Source organism: Mus pahari, chromosome 7 (genome assembly GCF_900095145.1).
Source record: "Mus pahari chromosome 7, PAHARI_EIJ_v1.1, whole genome shotgun sequence".
Classification (NCBI taxonomy): domain Eukaryota; kingdom Metazoa; phylum Chordata; class Mammalia; order Rodentia; family Muridae; genus Mus; species Mus pahari.
Window position 1 is genome coordinate 56,898,506 of NC_034596.1, and position 15,225 is coordinate 56,913,730.

Below are 15,225 nucleotides of genomic sequence, written 5' to 3' on the forward strand. Positions count from 1 at the left end.
GACATATATTTCTTTGACACTTAATTAGGAGTATTATCTCACCTTTATTAGCATTTCTTTTTTGAGTTTGACATTTGAAACAGAATAGTAATTAAAGCATTAGTTTATGTCTAGCTGTTCTCAGTGACTCTGGAGTTATTATTACCTCTGTTTATTATTCTAATATGTAGAAATTGTGTTCATCTTGATTGTTGTTACAGAATATTTTGGCATATAAAGAAATATCCTGTATTTGTTCTGAAAAAATCATATACTATTACATATATTTGTATTATATATATATATATATATATATATATATATATATATACATATACATATATATATTCCTTTTTAAATTAAATTTTAATTTTTTCTTTACTTATTCACTTTACATCCCACTCACTCATGCCCCCCTTCCAGGTCACCCTCCACACAATCTTTCCCCCATGCCACCCTCCCCTTCTCCTCTGAGTGTGTGGAGGACATCCTGGGTATCCCCCTCACCAGCCAGCACTTCAAGTCTCTGCAAGGATGGGCATTATGTCTCCCACTGAGGTAAGACAAGGCAGCTCAGCTAGAACATATCTGCCATACAGGCAGCAACTTTTAGGATAACTTCCACTCCAGTTGTTCCGGACTCACATCAAGACCAAGCTACACATCTGCTACATATGTGCAGGGACGCCTAGGTCCCGCTCTTCTTTAGTTGGTGGTTCAGACTCTGAGAACCCCAAGGGTCCAGGTTAGTTGTCTTCCTGTGGAGTTCCTATCAACTTCAAGGATGCAATCCTTCCTTCTACTCTTTCATAAGAGTCCCCAAGCTCCATCCACTGTTTCACTGTGGCTGTCTGTACCTGTTTGAATCTGTTGCTTGGCTGGAGCCTCTCAGAGAACAATGTGCTCCTATCTGCAAACAGAACAGAGTATAATTAATAGTGTTAGTGTGCTTTTCCATGGGGTGGGTCTCAAGTTGGCTGGCTATTCACTCAGTCTCTGGTCCCTTCCCTGTGCCCATATTACTTGTAGACAGGATAAATTTGGGGTTGAAAGTTTTGTGGGTGGGTTAGAATTTCTATTGCTCCACTGGGTTTGCTCTCTGGCTATTGGAGATGCTCTTTTCAGGTTTCATATCCCCAGTGAATTGAGTCGCAACTAAGATCACCCCTACTAATTCTTGGATGCCTTCCTCATCCTAGGTCTCTGCCTTGTCCTGGAGATGCAGCCCTCACCTCATCACCCCCATCAGTTGCAGATTTCCATTCATTTTCATGGCCATCTAGCCATCACTACTGTCCCTCCACATGCCTGATCCTGAATTTTCCATTCCCCTCCCCACCCTCCTCCCTCCTACCTTCTGCCTCTTTTGACTATTTTATTTCCCCTTCTAAGTGAGTGTCAAGCTTCCTCACTCTGACCTTCCTTCTCATTTAGCTTCTTTGGGTCCGTGGAGTGTAACATGGTACTTGTATTTTATGGCTAATATCCACTTATAAGGGACTACATACTATGTATATTCATTTGGGACTGGGTTATCTCACTCAGGATGATATTCTCAGGTTCCATCCAGTTGGCTGCGAAATTAATGATGACTTGGTTTTTAATAGCTGATTAGTATTCCATTGTGTAGATGTACCACACATTCTTTATCCATTCTTCAATGGGGAGACGTCTAGATTGTTTCCAGTTTTTGGTTATTAATAAAGCTGTTATGAGCATGGTTTGAGCAAGTGTCTTTCAGAGATGTTGGAGTATCTTTTGTGTATATGACCAGGAGTGGTATAGCTGGAACTTGAGGTAGTACTATTCCCAGTTTTCTGAGAAAAATGTCAAATTGATTTCCAAAGTGGTTGTACAAGTTTGCACTCTGACCAGCAATGAAGAAGTGTTCCTCTTGCTCCACATCTTCACCAGCATGTACTACCTCCAGAGTTTTTGATCTTAGCCATTCTGAAGCTGTAAGATGGAACTTCAGGGTTGCTTTCATTTACATTTCCCTGTTGACTAGGGACACTGAACATTCCCTGAAGGGCTTCTTTGCCATTAGAGATTCCTCTGTTAAGAATTCTGTTTAGTTTTGTACCCCATTTTTAATTGGGTTATTTGGGGTTTGGGTTCTAATTTCTTGAGTTTTTTTGTCAATTTTGAATATTAGCCCTCTGAACGATATGGGGTTGGTGAAGATGGCTTCCTAATCTGTAGGCTGCTCATTTGTCCTAATGACAGTTTCTTTTGACTTACAGAGCCTTTACAGTTTCATAAGGTCCCATTTATCAATTGTTGATCTTAGAGTCCAAGCCATTGATGTTCTGTTCAAAAATTTGTGTCCTGTACCAATATGCTCAAGGGTATTTTCTACTTCTATGAGATTTAGTGTATGTGACTGTATGTTGAGGTCCTTGATCTACATGGACTTGAGTTTTATGCAGGGTGATATACATACATACATACATACATACATACATACATACATACATACTACATACATACATATATACATACATGTATACATATGTATACATTTTTCTACATGTAGACATCGTGTTAGTCCAGAAGAAATTGTTGAAGATGCTTTAATTTCTACATTGTATGCTTTTGCCTTCTATATCAAAAATCAAGTGTTCATAGGAGTGTGAACTTATTTCTGGTGTCTTTTATTCAGTTCCATTGATCAGCATGTCTGCTTCACTACCAATTCCATGCAGGTTTTTATCACTATTGCTCTGTAGTACAGCCTGTGCTTTCCCCTGAAGTTATTTTATTTTTCGGGATTGTTTTAGCTATCCTGCATTTTGTTTTTCCATACATAGTTAATTGCTCTTTCAAGTTCTATAAAAATTATGTTGAAATTTTGATAGGGGTTACATTGAATCTGTAGATTGTTTTTGGTAAGATAGCTATTCTCACTATGTTATTCCTACCTATCCATGAGTTTTAGAAATCTTTACATCTTCTGATATCTTCTTTAATTTCTTTCTTTAGAAACTTGAAGTTCTTTTCATTCAGTTCTCCACTTACTTGGTTTGAGTTACATTAAGACAGTTTATATTATTTATAGCTATTACCAACAGTGTTGTTTTCCTAATATTTTCTTGGCCTGTTTATCATTTTTATAATGGAGGGATACTGATTTCTTTGAGTTAATTTTGTGTCCAGATCCTTCGCTGAAGGGATCCTCTGGTAGAATTTTGGATTTGCTTAAGTATATTATCATATTATCTGTAAATAACAATACTTTGACTTCTTCCATTCCAATTTGTATCCCATTTATTTCCTTTCATTGTCTTATTGCACTGGCTAGACCTTCAAGTACAATATTGAATAGATAAGTGCAGAGTGGGTAGCCTTGTCTTTTCCCTAGTTTTTGTGGACTTGCTTTAAGTTACTCTCCATTTAATTTTATGTAAGCTATTGGCTTGCTATATGTTGTTTTGATTATATTTAGGTATGGACCACATAACACAGATTTCTCTAATACTTTTAACATGAAGGGGTGTTGAATTTTATCAAAAGCTGCTTTAGCATCTAGTGAAGTAATCATTTGATTTTTTTTTCTTTCATTTTTTTTTTTTTACAATAGAATAGGTCTTGTGTACTAGGTTCATAGATAACACTTAACACTTATAGGGAAAATGGCCATATTTGAAAACAGATAAAAGGATCAAAGTAGAACATAGAATTATAGTGAGTGGTGTCATAGAACACACTAAAGAGTTATGTATAATCATTCCCACTGGAATCAGTACTGTCAAATTCTTAAGTATTGATTTGTACTGCTTGTTTTTCCACTGACATATCTCCCATTTTTCAAAGCACAAGGAGCTGTTACTTCTAACTGAACCCACCATTTCAAAATTGTGAACTCTTGGTCACAGTTCAATATAGTAAGTTGGGGTTGTTGACCTCAATGAGGGTATCTCCATATTTTCTGTGTGGCTGGTGATAGTGATCGTTCACAGATAAAAAGGCCTGAAAGCAGTTGATGCACTGTGTATCCTGCTGGGCATAAATGAGGATTGCAGATTCTTTGGACCAATAGTTAAAACCTTCTGATATCATCACTGCCTCTCTTATTTTTCTTTCTCATAATGAAGCCAACTCATAGGGATCCACAACGAGTCCTTTTGGAAAGTAATGTTTAAATTAATTCTGGCAGGTCTGTAAGTCATCAATGCTCTATCCAAATTTCACTTTTATTAAAAGGTATCTGTGGAAACCATCTTTCAAAAATTCTTGCCTCACAATAACTTCAGAACAAGTGGCCCTTACACAAGCTCTGAAGGGAACATCACTGAAGTTCATGGCTGGCCAGCCCAGCTGCCCAGAGGAGCAGGCACGCCATGGCGCCAGCAGCCAGGACGCTGAAGCCAAACACCCAAGTTCTTTCATTTTTTTCTATTGTGGATTATGTTGATGAATGTTTGTATATTGTATCTTCCCTGCATTCCTGGGATGAAGTTTGCTTGATCTTGAGGGACAATGTCTTTGATGTGTTCCTGGATTCAGCTTGCAAGTACTTTATCAAGTATTTTTTCATCAATATCCGTAAGAGAAATTGGTCTGAAGATTTCTATCTTTGTTGAGTCTTTGTATGGTTTAGGTATAAGGGGGACTGTGGCCTCATTGAATGAGTATAGTAGGGTTGAAAGGTATTGATATTATCTCTTCTTTGAAAACCTGGTAGAATTCTGCACTAAGACCCTCTGGCCCTGAGCTCTTTTTTGTTTGGGAGACCTTTAATGACTCTTTGTATTTCTTTAGGGTTTATAGGTCTGTGGTTTAACTTTGGTAAGTTGTACCTGTCTTTCAGTCTTTTGGTTAGTTTGGCTAAGGGTTTGTCTATCTTGTTTATTTTCTCAAAGAACAGTTCTTGGTTTCAATAGTTCTTTGTAATTTTTTAAGCTTTGTTTCAAATTAATTGATAAGTCTGCCATTATATGTTTCCTGGCTTTTTCCCCATGCCCCCTTTTTAATATTCTTTCTTTGTTTTGTAGTTTGTGTTTTGATTATTATGTGCTAGGAGAATTTTCTTTTCTGATCCAGGCTATTTGGTGTTCTTTAAGCTTCTTGTATGGTTATAGGCATCTCTTTATTTAGTTTGAGAAAGGTTTCTTCTATGATATTTGAGAATATTTTCTGGGCCTTGGAGCTGAGACCCTTCACTTTTTTTTTTTCTATTCCTGTTATTTTTAGATTAGGTCTTTTCATGACTTTCCAGATTTCTGGATGTTTTGTGTCAGGAATTTTTAGACATAGCATTTTCTTTGAAGAATGAATCAATTACTTCTATTGTATATTCTAAACCTGAGATTCTCTCTTCTATCTCCTGTATTCTGTTGATGATGCTTGCACATGCTGTTCCTGTTCTCTTCCCTAGGTTTTCCATCTTCAGTAATTTCTCAGTTTGTGTTTTCTTTATTGTTTCTATTTCTAATTTAAAATCTTACCCAGTTTTATTTATTCCCTTCACTTGTTTGTGTTTTCTTGTATATCTTTAAGGTACTTGTTTGCTCCTTAAAGACCTCTATCTGTTTGAATGTATTTATCTGTATTTCTTTAAGTGATTTATTCATTTCAGCATTAAAGGCCTCTATCATTTTTTTTGTATTTTGGTTGTGTTAGGATATCTAGGGCTTGCTATAGTGAGATAGCTGTGCTTTGGAGGTGTCATATTACCCTAGTTTTGTTGATTGTGTTCTTTGGAGGGCCTTTAGCCATCTGGATGGCTTTGGTCCTTGGATATTCTTCTTGAAGTAGGTATTGGGAGGTGAATGAATCTCAGTGGCCCGGATGAAGCAGGAATCCCTCTGTTAGGAATCCTTTGGCTGTATGGTTCCAGACCTGCAGGTCTTTATGATTCCAGAGTCTCAGGTTCCATGATGGTGGGCACTGAGGTAGCAAGAGAACAAGGGTCTCCCTGGGATATCAGGCTGCCCAGGGCAGCTTGGCTTAACCTCTAGGGCTTAGCCAGCAGAGAAGATGAGTTGGGGAAGAGAAACTAACCTGTTTGTCTCAGGAGACTCAGGTCTGATGATGTGGGGGTGATTAGGAGAGGCAGCAAGAGAGTAGAGCAAAACCTCTCCTTCTAAAGGAACTATTTTAAATTTTATTTTTATTCTTTGATTAGTGGTTGTTAGGCTTTTTTCTATGTGTTCATCTCTTTGTTTTTGAACTGGTTAGTCTTTATTGTCACCTTGATAAAATTTAGAGTCACCTGGGAAGAGTAAATCTCAAATGAAGAATTGCTTTGATCAGCTTGCCCTCTGAACATGCCTTTGGGGCATTGTCCTGATTGATGATTGATGAGAAAATCCCAGTTCCGTGTGAACAGCACTGTCCCTAGGCTGATGGGCTTGAACTATATAAGAAAACTATCTGACCATTAGCAAGATAACAAACAAATAAACAAACAAAAACAAAGCAAACAAACAAAAAAAATGCACAAAAACCCCCACCCACCCTTGATTTCTGCTTTAGGTTCCTGATTTGAGTTTTTACCTTGACTTCCCCCAATAATGGAGTCGACTTGGAAGTGTAAAATGAAGTAGATTGTTTCATTTTCAGGTTGCTTTTGGCCAGAGTGTTTTATCACAGCAACATAAAAGCAAGCTAGAAAAATTTTTCTGTCGTATTTAATAAAATTTTTATTATACTTATTTATTTATTTGGGGGGTGGAAATAAATGTCAAAGTCTGTATAGTTTGTATGTTTCCCGGTGATAGGATTTAAGTCATCTGGCTTGGCATTAAGTGCTTTAGCCATCTCAGACATCTCACCAACCTTGTTTGACTTTCTGATTCTGTCATCTGTGATTGTCTTCATCTTCCTATGGGTCTAATTTCAGATATGATTTTATTCATGAAAGATTTTTAGATCAAATCTCATTTTGTTAGTTTTTCTGCCTAACAAAAATTTATGAAAAGACTTTTCTTAAATCTTTTATTTGTTTAATCATTTACATACAATTCAGTGTATTCTCTATTTTATATTACTGACATCCAAAACATTTGAAGATTGGGTCGTGGTTTACTTCTTTGTAGGTTTTTGTTCATAGTTTTATAGGTTGTATGAATCAACTTTTCTGGTCCTCTAATACCTGCAGCATGCTTACTAGCTTTTGGGAAACACACCATTTTTCTTTAAATCAGTGTCAAATCTTATGTAGACAGAGTTGCTACTTATTTACTTATTTATCTCCCCTGCCTTGGTCAAGCCATTAAAACTTTTTCATCTACCCAGAACTGGTAGGTACCTCAGGGCATCTTGTGAAGTCAGTAATTTTCCCCTAGCTTCACTGCAATCCTAGGCCACTTAGTTATTTAGTAGTTGTAATTAATTTCCACACAATTTGTAGTTTAAGTAATAGATTCTTCCAGCAGTTCTGGTGATCAGAAGTCTGATTTGACCTCATTCCATAGGGTCAAGTTAACAAGCAGATATTTTGCTTTTTAGATTCATTGGAGGATAACCCACCCCAGAGCTTTCTCTCGTCACTCATGGCTACAGACCCTTAGTAGTTCCCGATTGTCTTATGTGCCCTTCAAAATAATCCAACAACACTACATTCACAACAGGAATACTCTTTGGCATTTCTTTTCTTTTCTTTTTTTTTTTTTTGGGGGGGGGGTCACATCTTTCTTCCTCTCTCTACAAATTTTGACAGGATATTAGGGAGTCCAAATGAATAATCAAAGGTAGTTTTTCTATCTCATCACTTAGAACCTTGATCACATTTGCACATTTCCTTTGTCATGTAAAGTAACATATTTAGGGACTCAGAGCATAAATATTTTGGGGGAACATTATGACATCTATTCCAGAGTTTCTCTTATTTTGTGTAAGCATAAAATACGCTTAAAGTTTAAATGTAGATTTTCATGCTGTTGATAATGAGAGATATATACAGTATTCATTGATAAAATAAGTTACTTGGTATTCTCCATCACTCTGTGTTCTTACCCGCTGCTCTGCCACACTGAGCCACAAACCAGTCAACCGATGTGGCAAGCAAACACTGAAAAAAGAGTTCTGCTACCACGTATCCTTATATCAATAAATCTGAAGAACAAACAATTTCAGCTGGATTAGGCTTCTCTGTTTTTATGTGGAAGTCCTTGATTCACTTGAACTTGAGCTTTGTACAAGGACATAAGAATGGACCAATTTGGATTCTTCTACATGCTGACCACCAGTTGAACCAGCATCATTGTTGAAAATGCAGTCTTTTTTTCCACTGGATGATTTTGGCTTCTTTGTGAAAGATCAAGTGACCATAGGTTTGTGGGTTCATTTCTGGGTATTCAATTCTATTCCATTGATCTACCTGTCTGTCTGTATGCCAATACCATGTAGGTTTTTTTTTTTTTTTTTTTTTTTTTTATCACTATTGCTTGGGGTCAGAGATGGTGATTCCCTCAGAAGTTCTTTTATTGTTGAGAATTGTTTTTGCTATCATGTTTTTGTTTGTTTGTTTGTTTTGTTTTTTAATTTCAGATGAAGTTGAGAATTGCTATGTCTGTGAAGAATTGGATTGGAATTTTGATGGGCATTACATTGGATCTGTAGATTGCTTTTGGTAAGATGGCCATTTTTACTATATTAATCCTGCCTATCCATGAGCATAGAGGATGTTTTCATCTTCTGAAGTCTTCGATTTCTTTTTTCAGAGACTTGAAATTCTTGTCATACAGATCTTTCACTTGCTTGGTTAGAGTAACACTATGATATTTTATATTTTTTGTGACTATTGTGAAGTATGTTGTCTTCCTAATTTCTTTATCATCCTGTTTATCCTTTGTATAGGGGAAGGCTACTGAATTGTTTGAGTTAATTTTACAACCTAAATCTTTGCTGAAGTTGTTTATGAATTGTGGAAGTTCTCTGATAGATTTTTTTTGGGTTGCTTATATATACTCTTATATCATCTGCAAATACTGATATCTTGACTTCTTCTTTCTGATTTGTATTCCATTGACCACTTTTTGTTGTCTAACTGCTCTGACTGGAACTATATTGAATACTATATTAAGTACTATATTGAATACTATATTGAGTACCATATTGAATAAATAGGGAGCAAGTGGGCAGCCTTGACTTGTTCCTGGTTTTAGTTGAATTGTTTCACGTTTCTCTCCATTTAATTTGTGGTTTGCTATTGGTTTGCTGTATATTACTTTATTATATTTAGATATGTGCCTTCAATTCCTGATCTTTCCAAAACTTTTAACATGAAGGGGTGTTATATTTTGTCAGAGGATTTTTCAGCATCTAATGAGATGATCATGTGGGTTTTTTTTTCTTTCACTTTGTTTATATAGTAGGCTATGTTGACAGATTTCTGTATAGTTAACTACCGCTGTGTCCCTTGGATGAAGTCTACTTGATCATGGTGAATGATCATTTTGATGTGTTCTTGTATTTGGTTTGTGAGAATTTTATTGAGTAATTTTGCATCGATATTCCTAAGGGAAATTGGTCCGAAGTTCTCTTTCTTTGTTGGATCTATGTGTGGTTTAGGTATCAGCCTAACTGTGGCTTCAGACACCATGGAAGCAAGAGATTCCCAGGACCCAGTGAGGATGACATTAGCTGAAATACCCAACAAAGGGAAGAGAAAACCCCTAGAGAACATTCCAGTAGAGAGGCACTGCCCCAGTTGTGGGATGGGGCCACCCACCCATCTCAAAATGTTTAATCCAGAATTGTTCTTGTCTAAAGGAAATACAGGAACAAAAAAAAAATGGAGCAGAGACTGAAGAAAAGGCCACCTAGAGAGCACACCACCTTGGGATCCACCCCATTGGCAGACAATAAACCCCTACAGTATTGTTGATGCCAAGAAGTGCTTGCTGACAAAAGCCTGGTACATCTGTCCTCTGAGACATTTTGCTAGCACCTGACTCATATAGATTCAGATACTAACAGCCAACCATTGGACTAAGCCTGGAGACTACAATGGAAGAATTAGAGGAAGAACTGAAGGAGCTGAAGGAGATTGCAACCCCAAACCAACCAACTGGGCCACCCAGAGCTCCCAGGGACTAATCTACCAACCAAAGAGTATACATGGATGTGCTGATGGCTACAGCTACATATGTAGCAGAGGATTGCCTTATCAGACATCAAGGAAAGGGGAGGCCTTTTGTCCAGTGGAGGCTCGATGCCCCAGCTTAGAGGGATACTAGAGTGATGGGTAGGTGGGGGAGCACCCACAAAGAGGCAAAGGGGAGGGGGAATGGGATGGGAAGAATAATTGACATATAAATAAATAAAATAACCAATAAAAAAGAAAATCCCGTTTATTATGATTAAAAGCCTCAGCCAAGATAATTAAGACATTTCACTAATTTTATGACACTGAGACTTAACAAGAGAGAAAATTTGAACGGTATTTAGTGGCAGCATAAAGGTATTCTATACACATATTTTGGGTAAGATAACACTGAAAAGTTTTCTTCATTGCATATTTTGTCTTTTCTAATCAGCATCATACATAGGGAAAAATGTGTTATCACTCTGTTATCTATATATCTATATATGTACTGCCTTTATTGTACTAGATGTTAAGATATGTTTCTAGACTCCTATCAAAATCCTACAGCTTAAATTCAAACCTGAATATTCTAAGAATCAAGCTCCTTACAGGACTGGAAATAGTTTTGAAAACCATTTTGAACTGAAACACAGTTCTTACTAGTAAATTTATAGTAAAAGACAGAAATAAGGAGCAAGGTTTTTAGTTTGGTTGTGTTGAAAATTTGGTATGTTTCACTACTTTGAATTATAATTATGATATTTGTAAAGTTATTTGAACAGATAAAGTACATTTTGAACAAATCCATTTTAATGGTTTAGAATAGTAACTATGTCCATTTCTGATAATTAAAAACAAAAGAAATTAAGTCCATTAAGTACATTTTGATAATATGTGGAATGATGGGAATGTATATCATGGGCCATTTTATAATGAGAATAAATGAAGATATGCCTTTCTAACAAAAGAACTTTTGGAACAATGAACAGGCAATCATGTAAGGATAAGGCACATGGTGAAAGTAGGTGTTCAGGTTTGGTGTAGAATATAGGCATTGTAAAATATTTCTACATGATATATATAATATCACAAGTGATTCTTATCAAGCAATATGGTAAGAGATAGTTAAAATTGGTTGTATGATAATAATTATTATATTATCTAAATACTGCTATGTTTTGTGTGTGTGTGTGTGTGTGTGTGTGTGTGTGTATGTATGTCCATACCTGTGTGAACACCTGTGTGTAGAAGCAAGAGGTTGATATTAGTTATCATTCTCAGTTTCCTTTACTGCCTTAGAGTTCCTTGCTCATTTCAGAGATAATTGATTTGGAATAGTTTTTGAATTGGACCTAGCCAGCTTGAAGGAGATATGACCTGTCTCAGCCTCTTGGGTGCTGGGATTATAAGTTCAGGAGGGAGCTATTCTTCCCAAACTTTCAAATCAGTGTTAAGATATGAGCTGTGGTCATCACACATTTATGGTAAATTGTATGGAAATTTCCCTAGTCCCAAATAATTACAAAAGTGATTTAAGTGCAACCATTTTCAATGTTTAATTTTATATTCAAGATGAGTATTTACGTGGTAAATTAGCTGACTATTAACACAGAAATAGAATTACTATGAATTCATGTCTTAGTAGATTGTTTTTATATCATTCTTTTAATAAAAGAGATTGGAATACCAGCTATTGATTGTGTGACTATAATTGATCTGGCAATGGAAAGTGAATTTTTTTTTCAGCTAATGCAGTAGTGATTGGAATTGATTTAGCAGTAGACCTCATAAAAATGTCAATAAAATACAGAGAGTAATGCAAGAATTTCTCTTAAAAATAACTGTAATTCAATTATAGCCCGCAGCCCTACCTACACTAATTAAGATTGTCAGTATTCAGCAGGAGACTAGATTGCTATTTTGGGTTGCTTATTTAGATAACAGTACTGAGAAAAGTAAGAGTCATTCTCTTTATAAAATCCAGTCACATATTTATCATGAATTTTTAAAGCTTCACTTTCTTGTTAGATGCAGGAGGCTAAAAATAACAAGTTGTATGTTTGCTCCAACATTTTTTTTTACCAAGAAGTACATTCTGTAAGAAGTGATATTTTAAAAGTTCTTAGTAATTATTAACAAAACAGTGACATAATTTATACCATATGTGTCAAACTTAGGTGCTTAATATATATCATATTCAAATTTGTAAAATTGTAAGACACTTTTTGTGTTATATTTCTCTTTCCAGCCCAGTGTTTGCAACTTTCCCTGTCATTGTTCCCTTTTCATTAGTGCTGCTACTCTTTCCTCCTTGCTTATCTGCCTCTAACTGCTTCCAGTTTATCTGATATATTTCAATATGTGTGAAATTATATTTTATCCATATTCAATTTCTTCTCTATATGTTCACATGTGCATGTCTGTGTATATGAGTGTATATATATATATATATATATATATATATATATATATATATGTAAATGTGTGCTTATATGTGGATGAGTATATATATGTATGTATGTTTGTGTGTGTGTGTGTGTGGTACATATGTTTGTATGAGTATATGTGTGTATGTGTGGTATTTGTGGTGTGTGTATGTGTGTGTATACATGTGGTAGAGCACACACTATAGCTAAATCTTTCTAACCAGCTTGATATGATTCTCATTTAAATTCTTGACCAGAGAGCTTTGTTGATGTAAGGACACTGAAACTGCTTGGTCTACAACAGAAAAAGGATCCAGAGTAGGAGATAAAAATCAATGAACTTCTCCCTTTCTTTGAAAATCACATGTAAAAAGAAAAGCAGTAGTACGACTTGACTTATTTATGTAATTGATCAGCATTCTGGTTCATGCTGCCCATTTCTGCTACCTGTAATATAGCTTGAGTTCTGGCAGCTTGTTTGAGGACCGCCCTTTGACTAACTTTAGATAATGGATTTTTTTCTCTTCTTATGTAATATTTCCCTCCTGTGAAATGTTGTTTTGCCTGTCCTGTTTTCTTCTATTTTTAAAGGATCTAAAACATCTACCAAAATTTCCATGCTACAGTCCTTTTATCATGATGAATATTAATCTATCAATTTAGATTTTTTTCTGATTATCAATGCTTCCACACTTCTCTAATCTATATGTACTACTTGTACTTTTGTGTAAGCTTAGATTTTTTAAAACCTACATTAATAAGGGTTGTTAAATGCTTTAACCTCCCTTCTAGCTCACCACCCACCCACCGGAGGTAGTGGAAAGGAAAGGTTAATCATAGGGCAGAAGGGGACATGAACCTGTTTAGAAATAGTTCTCTTGGGTTCCAATCTTTGTTGTCTGGCTATCAGCAGTTTAGTTCACATGAATCAGCAATAGTAGCTTGATCCACTCACAAACAGCATTCATGAGTCAGCAACACCGTTTGATCCAGAAGAAACAGCAAGTTTCTGCCAATCAACTGGATTCTGCAGAAGCGCCAAGACATCACCTGAATATCATGAGAAGTTCTTTGGTGCATTTCTCTATATCTCAAAAAAGGACGATCAGTGATGAAGGCAAGGTGAACCAATGCTACAGCATTGTCCATGGACTGTTAGGTTATAATATATCCTTTCTGAACATAACATGTCCTTTCAACCTTCTCCTTCAGTAAAACATCACATGCTTTTTTCCCCAGCAGCTTCAAGAAAATCATGACTTATTTGTTCTCAGCAAAACTTCCTCTCATGTGTCTACTTTAGCAAAACATCCTCTCATAAGACAGTTTCCAGTAAATCATCAGATGACAAAATTGAGTCTCCAAAGAAACCAGAAGTTTACACTTCACTTAGGTTGCGGTAAAGAAGGAAAGCTCTTCACACAATTTCTATCTCTAATACCAATATGTTGCAGATAGTAAGAAGTAGGTTTTACAATTTAAAGTATTGAAAAATAGCCAAAAATCAAATCAAAGGTGCTCTTTGCAAAAAGAAAACACATTAAAAATAAAATTTGGGTTAATAAATACTGTGGTAGAAGGCTAGTCTCCAGAGCTTTTCTCTTTAACAGCAAGGGTGAAATGTTAGACTGTGTTGAGCAAAGAGTGATCAGTTATTACTGTTTCTATGAAAGGCATAGATAGCTTTCCTTGCAGAGTATGTTCACATACATTTTCCAAAGGGTGCTCTTTGTTTAACCAATTTTATGATTCCATGTTCATTGGCATGAACATTTTTCATGTTAAATTTCTCATCTTCACTTAGTTTGTGATCTTTAGCCTCTTTGTGGACCTCCCATCATATCATAATTAGTACTTCTAGCTGCAAGAAGAATTGATATACTTGTTCCAGCTTATATTTATTTTTCCCATTGTAAACATTAACTGTGTTACTTTCATAGAATCAAACAGATTTTGTCAATTAATTGAAGTTAGCATTTACTCTCTAATGTTATTTCATAAAGTTGTTTACAGGATATATTTGTTCAAAAATTGGCATGTATTTAATACTGAAAGTGATATATATTTATAGGATTTACATGAAATTAGTAAGGAAATAGGGGGCTGGGGATGTAGCTCCCTATTTAAGAGAGCTTACTGATCATGCAAAGGACCCCAATTTGGTACCCATTACATAAATGGCCATTCACAACTGCCTATAACACCAGTTCCATGTGATCTGACTCACTTTTCTGAACTCTGTGGGCTCATATACATATACAGTATACATACATCTATTTAGGCACACACATATACTCATGTACTGGCATGTATACACACACACACACACACACACATTTTTTTGGTTTTTGTACATATATACAGAAACATATGTAAGTATTAATTATTTTATTTAAAACTCTGATATTTTAAAAATCTTTACCTTTTCTCCAATATAATCCTTTTCACTAGAAAAAACAGAGGCCAATTTCCACTCTATGTATAAGATAATTATTGTAGATACTTGTTAATTTATTGCATAGTCTTTGTAAAACTTAATATTTACCATTAAGTTCAGACATGTATTCAATATATATTTAAAATGCAAGTGAAGATTTATGAGAAAACCCTGCTAATTAAGGTCAGCATCTACCATGTCTAGATAGCTCCTCTGAGCTCAGTGCAAGGCTTTCTACCAGCAGGGCTTTCCCTTCCCTGACCTTGTCTGGGCAGCCCAACTCTCAACACCCTCTACCTAGGGAAAGTCAAGTGGTCCTTGGCAAACCTACAAGTTCAAATCCTGATCCC

General features: G+C 35.8%; 1 pseudogene; it reads right to left on the reverse strand.

Annotated features, from left to right (window-relative positions):
• Window positions 1-3,593: 3,593 nt before the first annotated feature.
• LOC110324022 lies at window positions 3,594-13,587 on the reverse strand (annotated as a pseudogene).
• Window positions 13,588-15,225: the final 1,638 nt, after the last annotated feature.